This window comes from Panicum virgatum, chromosome 6N, assembly GCF_016808335.1.
Source record: "Panicum virgatum strain AP13 chromosome 6N, P.virgatum_v5, whole genome shotgun sequence".
In the NCBI taxonomy this organism is placed as follows: Eukaryota; Viridiplantae; Streptophyta; class Magnoliopsida; order Poales; family Poaceae; genus Panicum; species Panicum virgatum.
In genome coordinates, this window is record NC_053150.1 from 9866417 (window position 1) to 9872416 (window position 6000).

Consider the following 6000-nt stretch of genomic DNA (forward strand, 5'->3'; position numbering starts at 1 on the left):
CCTCATCTGCTCGCGCTGACGCCCGCACCTGCCCTCCCTGTCGGCCGCGACCCCGAGCCCAGATCGGAGATGCCCTTGTTGCGCGCCACGTAGCCCCGACCGCGAACCGCCACCCGCGGGGCGATCCTCGGCGTCCGTGCCGCCATGAGGACCAAGCCAAGCCCGAGCGCCTGCCTATAAAACCCCAACCGGCCTCCCACGAACCCTAGAGCCCTCGGGTGCTTTTCCTTTCCGCCGCCGGCACAACAAGAAAGGGGAGAGGAGCCAAGAACAGAGGAGAGAGGGAAGGAGAAGAAGAAGGAGAAGAGGGGCGCCAAGAGGGGCTCGCCGCCGCGAGGAGGAGCGTCACCGCCGGAGCAAGACGCCGCCACCGCACCCGGAGGGAAGGACCTGCGATGCCGCCGTCAAGCCAGCGCCCCGTTCGACTCCAACACTGCTGCTGCTCTGCCTGCACGGCTTCGACTCGCCACGGCCGCACCTTGACACCGCTTCAAGTCTGTTGCCCTCGAGCCCTTCGGTAGGTGTCGCCGCCTATCCTCGCCACCCTCGTGCTGCCCGGCGTGAGCCTTGTACCGCCGATGAGCCTCCCGTAGATGAGCCGTAGGCCCCGTCCCTTGTTTGTTGCAGGAGCCCGTCGCCTGCGCCGCCGTCTACCCGCAGACCGCCGTCGCGTTACCCCTGCGCCGCCGTGCCGAGCTCGCTCGGCAGGGCCATGTCGCGGCCCTGGGAACCAGGTGCCCATGCATGCACGCACGGCCCAATCCCGAGCAAGCCTGGGGCATTGCCTTTGGCACGCCACGGTGAGCTCCGCCACCGTTGTACCTTTAGCCCACCGCCGTGGCCCTGGCTTTCCAAGTATCCACGCGCGTGCGTTGCTCTGCTATTGTGCCGCGGTCTCGGCCAGAGCCGAGAGCCCACGCGCGCAAGCCAACCTCCGCCTTGATTTGACCCAGGTAGACGCGTCCACGGTCGTGATGTCGCGTTCGCGATGTGACCACCCCGTACGGGCTTTCCGTCGAACGCCCTAGGGGCACACACACACCCCGACCACGCCGCGAGCGCACGAACCGCCATGGACTTTGCTTTGGGTGCACCCCACATCGTTCTCGCGCGCACAGGCCCGAGGCCGGTCCTTCGCCTCGCCTCGGCGCCAAGCTTCTGCCTCGCCCCGCGACACCCTTGGCTTCGTCGTTGGACCCACCGCCGTGCCTCGCGGCCTTGTCTACTCTGTTCTGCCTTGGTCCTACTTTGCAGCGCCGTCGCCCTTGATCCCGCCGTGGCCGCACGACCTCGCCACGGACTCACCCTGACTGAACCGATGGAGAAGGGAGCTTGTACCGCCACAGCCGCAGCCTGGAGATCGAGTCGCCGCCGCTAGTAACGCCGTTGTCCCACCGCCTTTCCGCCACATGGACCCAAGCCTCGGTGCCGCAAGCACCAGAACCAAGCTAGGCCCTGCACCATGCCTCTGTCGGCCGCCGCCTTGACCTGCCCGGGCTCACCGTCGTTCCCGTTCTTGGACGCTACCCCGCGCATGCGCCGTCGTGGCCGCCGCCGCGACCCTAGCTCTGCCATGGCCGCGCCTCACCTTCACCTCGCCACCGCACAGCCCCCGTCCTTGACCGCGCGCCCCTGCCAAGCCCGTCGGAGGAGGCGAGAGAAGCAAGAAGAGGAGAAGGACGCGCTGCCATGCGAGCCCGGCTCGCCAGTCAAAAGAAGAAGTGAGGGGAGGAGAAATGGGCCGCATGTGCCCCGTCAGCCCAAAAAACTGCCCGCGAAGAAAAGAAGAGGAGAAGAGGTGATAGGCCACCCGTGCCCCGCCGGCCCAGTTCGCGAGCCGCCCTTCCGAGCCGCAGCCCGAGCCAGCCTGCCAAGCCGAGTCCCGAGCCGGCCGTTCTCCTGAGCCACAAAGCCAAACCTTATGGGCCACCTAGCCGGCCCAATCTCTTTGAGCCCGTTTACATCCCCTTGCCCTTTTTCTTTTTCTTTTAACCAGACCTGACATGCGGGACCCACTGGTCAGTGACTTGGTGCTGCTGACATGTGGGCCCCACCTGGACGTGGACCCAATTGACCGTTGACTTGGTCAATGTTGACCGAGTCAACGCTGATGTCATCAAAGGCCATGATGACGTCAGCATTTGGCGGACCCGTGCTGACGTCTGCAGGACACGTGGCACTCCCCGGTGCTGCCACGTGTCAGCCTGTGTGTTTTTCTTTTTCTGAAAACCTTTATTTAATTCTAGAAATTGTTTTAAGCATAAAAAATTAATAATAAATCAATCGGAGCTCCAAAAATTATGAAACCAGTTTCATAATTCTTCTAAAATCATGATCTACATGTTAGAGTAGGTTTTGTTATGAGTTGGATCTTATTTGAGTAGTTTTGTGCATTCTTACACTTTGGCCCCTATAGTAATTCGTAATTACGAATAGGTCCTGCTATTGAAATTAGATCGACGCCCCGGACGCCCAGAAGACCCAGGAGGACGTCCCGGACTACGAGAAGACCCCGAGGACCTCGGAAGACTACGAAGAGCTGCTAGGTTCACGCCCATCTACGACTTGAATTCCTATTAGGCATTGCTTGCTAGAATTGCTATTGCTTTACTTGTGTGTGTGAGATAAGCCTGCATGGCCTACTTATACCGTATTCCTTGCATCCCTATACCTTGATTGATTCTTGGATGCTTTGGTTACTATGAGAGTGATTGGGTATGGGATTCCATGTTATGATAGTCTTGGCATGCATGAGATCCACTTTGTGAGGAGCCAGAGATAGGGCTTTTAGCGGGGGCAAACGACTGGCCGGGGATGTGTGGTGGGCACATCCTAAGGAGCACCTGTGGCGGGTGCGGGATGAGGAGGGGTGTACCTGTGTGGTTGCCCAAGGAAAGGCGATACCTATTATGGGTGCCTTTGGCGGACCTTTGCGGAGGACTGCGCGAGATGCTTGCCCCGGCAATATAGTTCGAGATAGTGCCCCTGGTGACGGAACTATGTCAAACGTGCACACCACTTACCCCCGTATGGGTAGGGGTTCCAGCCATTTCTAGCTGTGTGGTACCAGACTGTGGCTATGTTTAACGAGAGGGTAGGCCGAGCACGCCCATGGGAATTCGGGGTGCGTCGGGCCCGGTCGGGTGTTCCGACCCTAGTCTCTAGGAGAGGGTAGACCACGTACGCCCAATTCGGGGTGCGTGGGCCCGGTCGGGTTCTCCGACCTCAGTCTCCGAGATTCTCGAAGCCATGGCCAGGCTAGAGATCCACAGCCCCGGAACATTTGTTGTGGCGAATGTGTCCCACCCCGGGAATGCAGGATGGTACTGTCATGGTTAGGGAGTCATGGTTGTGGGCTGTGTCTCAGTCGGTTGATCCCCGGCTTGCAGCCCGAGTGGGTACAGGTGTACAACCCCTGCAGGGTGAAAACTATACGTATAGCCGCGTACTCGGTCATGTACAACTCTTGATCCGGCCGCACTTTCATAGAGTAGTGAACCCCAGTATTCTACCTCCCTCTAGTCCACTTCCCCCTATGGAGTCAGATGAGGTGCAAGGCGAGGGAGTTTCCTGCACCAACCTGGGATGGGTGAGAGTCATGATTATGGATATATATGTATATGCTTGCATAGGAAACCCTAGCCTATCCTTTGGCTAATTTTTATACCTTTGCATCCACTTAAAGCTTGCATACGGATGGTGACGTGAACCTATCTCGTCCTTGGGGATAGTTTGGCAAGATGCAGGGTCCGATTAGGAGTTCGATGCCAACAACAACGGATGGTACGATTGAAGCTTAGAAGCCTGTGCTACGCTCAAGTGCTGCCTATGAAGATGAAGTTCGAGTTGAAGGATGGCTTGAAGACCAGCTACCGCTACCATTTTCTGTTTGTTCCAGTTTAGCCCAATGGGCTTGTAATAAAAGTTTCGTACTGCAAATCCTCTGGATATTGTAATAATTAAATCCATGTTTGAACCTGTTTTAAGTGAGTATGAACTGATTTACTGCCTGAAATGAGTTCTGTATGTGATAGCTACTGATCCAGGGACTATCACAACGATACAGGGATTCGGATTCTTCATTCGAAAACCCGGGTCGTTTCAAAAACCATTTGTAGGGGCGGGTAAAAACCTATTTTTAGGGGCGGACTTCGCACCCTCTGATTGAATCACTGTAGAAGAGAATGAGACTTCTTGTTCTCCTCCTAGAAGTAGAAGTGGAAGGGGAAAAAGTTAGAAAATATATCCATGAAATGGTTGTGCCAAATAGGCATGAGACCAATCTGTTGGTGCTACGCTTGATCTGCTGATCGAGCAACATACAGCAAAATAAAGTAGAAGTAATTATTCCAATTAGATTTGGTTGCAATACATTTCCATAAATGTTCAGTTGTCATAATATATCCAAGATCAGATATATGGAATTCAATAGAACCAATATTTTGTTTTTGTCATCAATGATCAAAGTAAAAGCTGACTACCTCATCTGCTAATTTATGAAGTCTCCTAAGAAACATAGCCAGATGCATCTGTCTTGCTGATAACTCCCCTCTACCATAGAAATCAGTTCTATATAGGGCTGAGCAAACTTGCAGAAATGGAGATCCAATTTAGTGATACTAGGGATGGGAAGCATGTCTTGGCAAAAGGTAAATGGAGTTTAATGTTTGAATTTGTGAATAATTAAGATGTCAGAAAACTAAGATCTAAATGGCTTTATGACTGTAGCAAGGAACCTGGCACATGCCTCGTTACTAGCTACAATAGCATTATCATACAAAATGCCTTGTTACTTGCTATAATAGCATTGTCATACGAAAAATGCCTTATCATCGAGCCACACCATCAGAATCCTCTTATATAAAGCAAATGTAACAAATTTGGTCAGCCTCACAAGATACCATTTTGAATAAAGAGGTTTTGTCCAATGAAGAACCCATGTAGGCTTTAGCAAGCAAAGTAAACTAATGTAGATAAAAAAAATACTTGATAGGAGGTGAAAATATATTTCAGCTTCTATTGCTGAATGATATGCATCTTGAACTCAATTGTAATGCTGAAAAATAAATCATGGAATGTAGATTTTCAGAATATATGGACATCTTTTTGCCTAACTGCACTGTAACATTTGTTCGCTCATAACAGTTCAATAATGTAGTACATGTACCTAATTTCTACATTGAACTCGTACATATCAACAGCCTTTCAGATTTGAAAGAACTGACGCATGGGGTGACTCAATGGTAGCTGTACACGTGGTGACGAATTGATTTAAACCAGTAGAAGCACATACTCGTTATCGACACACTACAAGCTGAATCTGACTCGGTGAAAGAAGAATGAAAGAATTCGAACCAGACAATTGCAGGCCAACTTGTGAAGATGCCAAAGAAATTAAGATTAGGTAGCGCCAAAATAATGTCATATTTAGTTTGCGAAAATTTTTAGGTTTTGGTACTGTAGCATATTTTTTGACAACTAATATCTAATCATGAACTAATTAGGCTTAAAAGATTCATCTTGTCATTTACAGTTAAACTGTGTAATTAGTTATTTTTTTAACTGTATTTAATACTTCATGCATGTGTTTGAAGATTCAACTGATGGATACTGTAGGAAAATTTTTAGGAACTAAACAGAGTATTTGTGGAATTTCCATGGAAGGGAAAAAAAAATCAAGAACATGGGATTGGGAAGCCCCAGGAACATTCCCCAAAATGGGCTAAACCACCTCGGCGCACGCGCACTCCTCCTAACTGACCAAATCGTCGACCGATCCCTCAAAATCGCGTGGTTCCAGGGGGCACGAAAGCATCAAGAACCATACCCTCCCAAGGTCGGGCGCGGGTGGGCGGGGAACGATGGCTGTTGAGAGTGGTGGCGGTCTGCGACGCGAGGCCTGTTGGATGAGACGGGGACGTCCAGTTGGGGTGGAGGCTACGCAAACGAAGCTGTCCATGAGCTCCCGGCGGAGGAGGAGGTGCGGCACTAGCGGTCGAG

At 52.0% G+C, this 6000-nt stretch overlaps 1 long non-coding RNA gene across 1 annotated transcript; it reads left to right on the plus strand.

Annotated features, from left to right (window-relative positions):
• Positions 1 to 2274: 2274 nt before the first annotated feature.
• On the plus strand, positions 2275 to 4015 carry LOC120679607. Its single transcript, XR_005677267.1, has 2 exons — positions 2275 to 2546; positions 3732 to 4015. It is a non-coding gene; the product is annotated as an uncharacterized LOC120679607 (long non-coding RNA).
• Positions 4016 to 6000: the final 1985 nt, after the last annotated feature.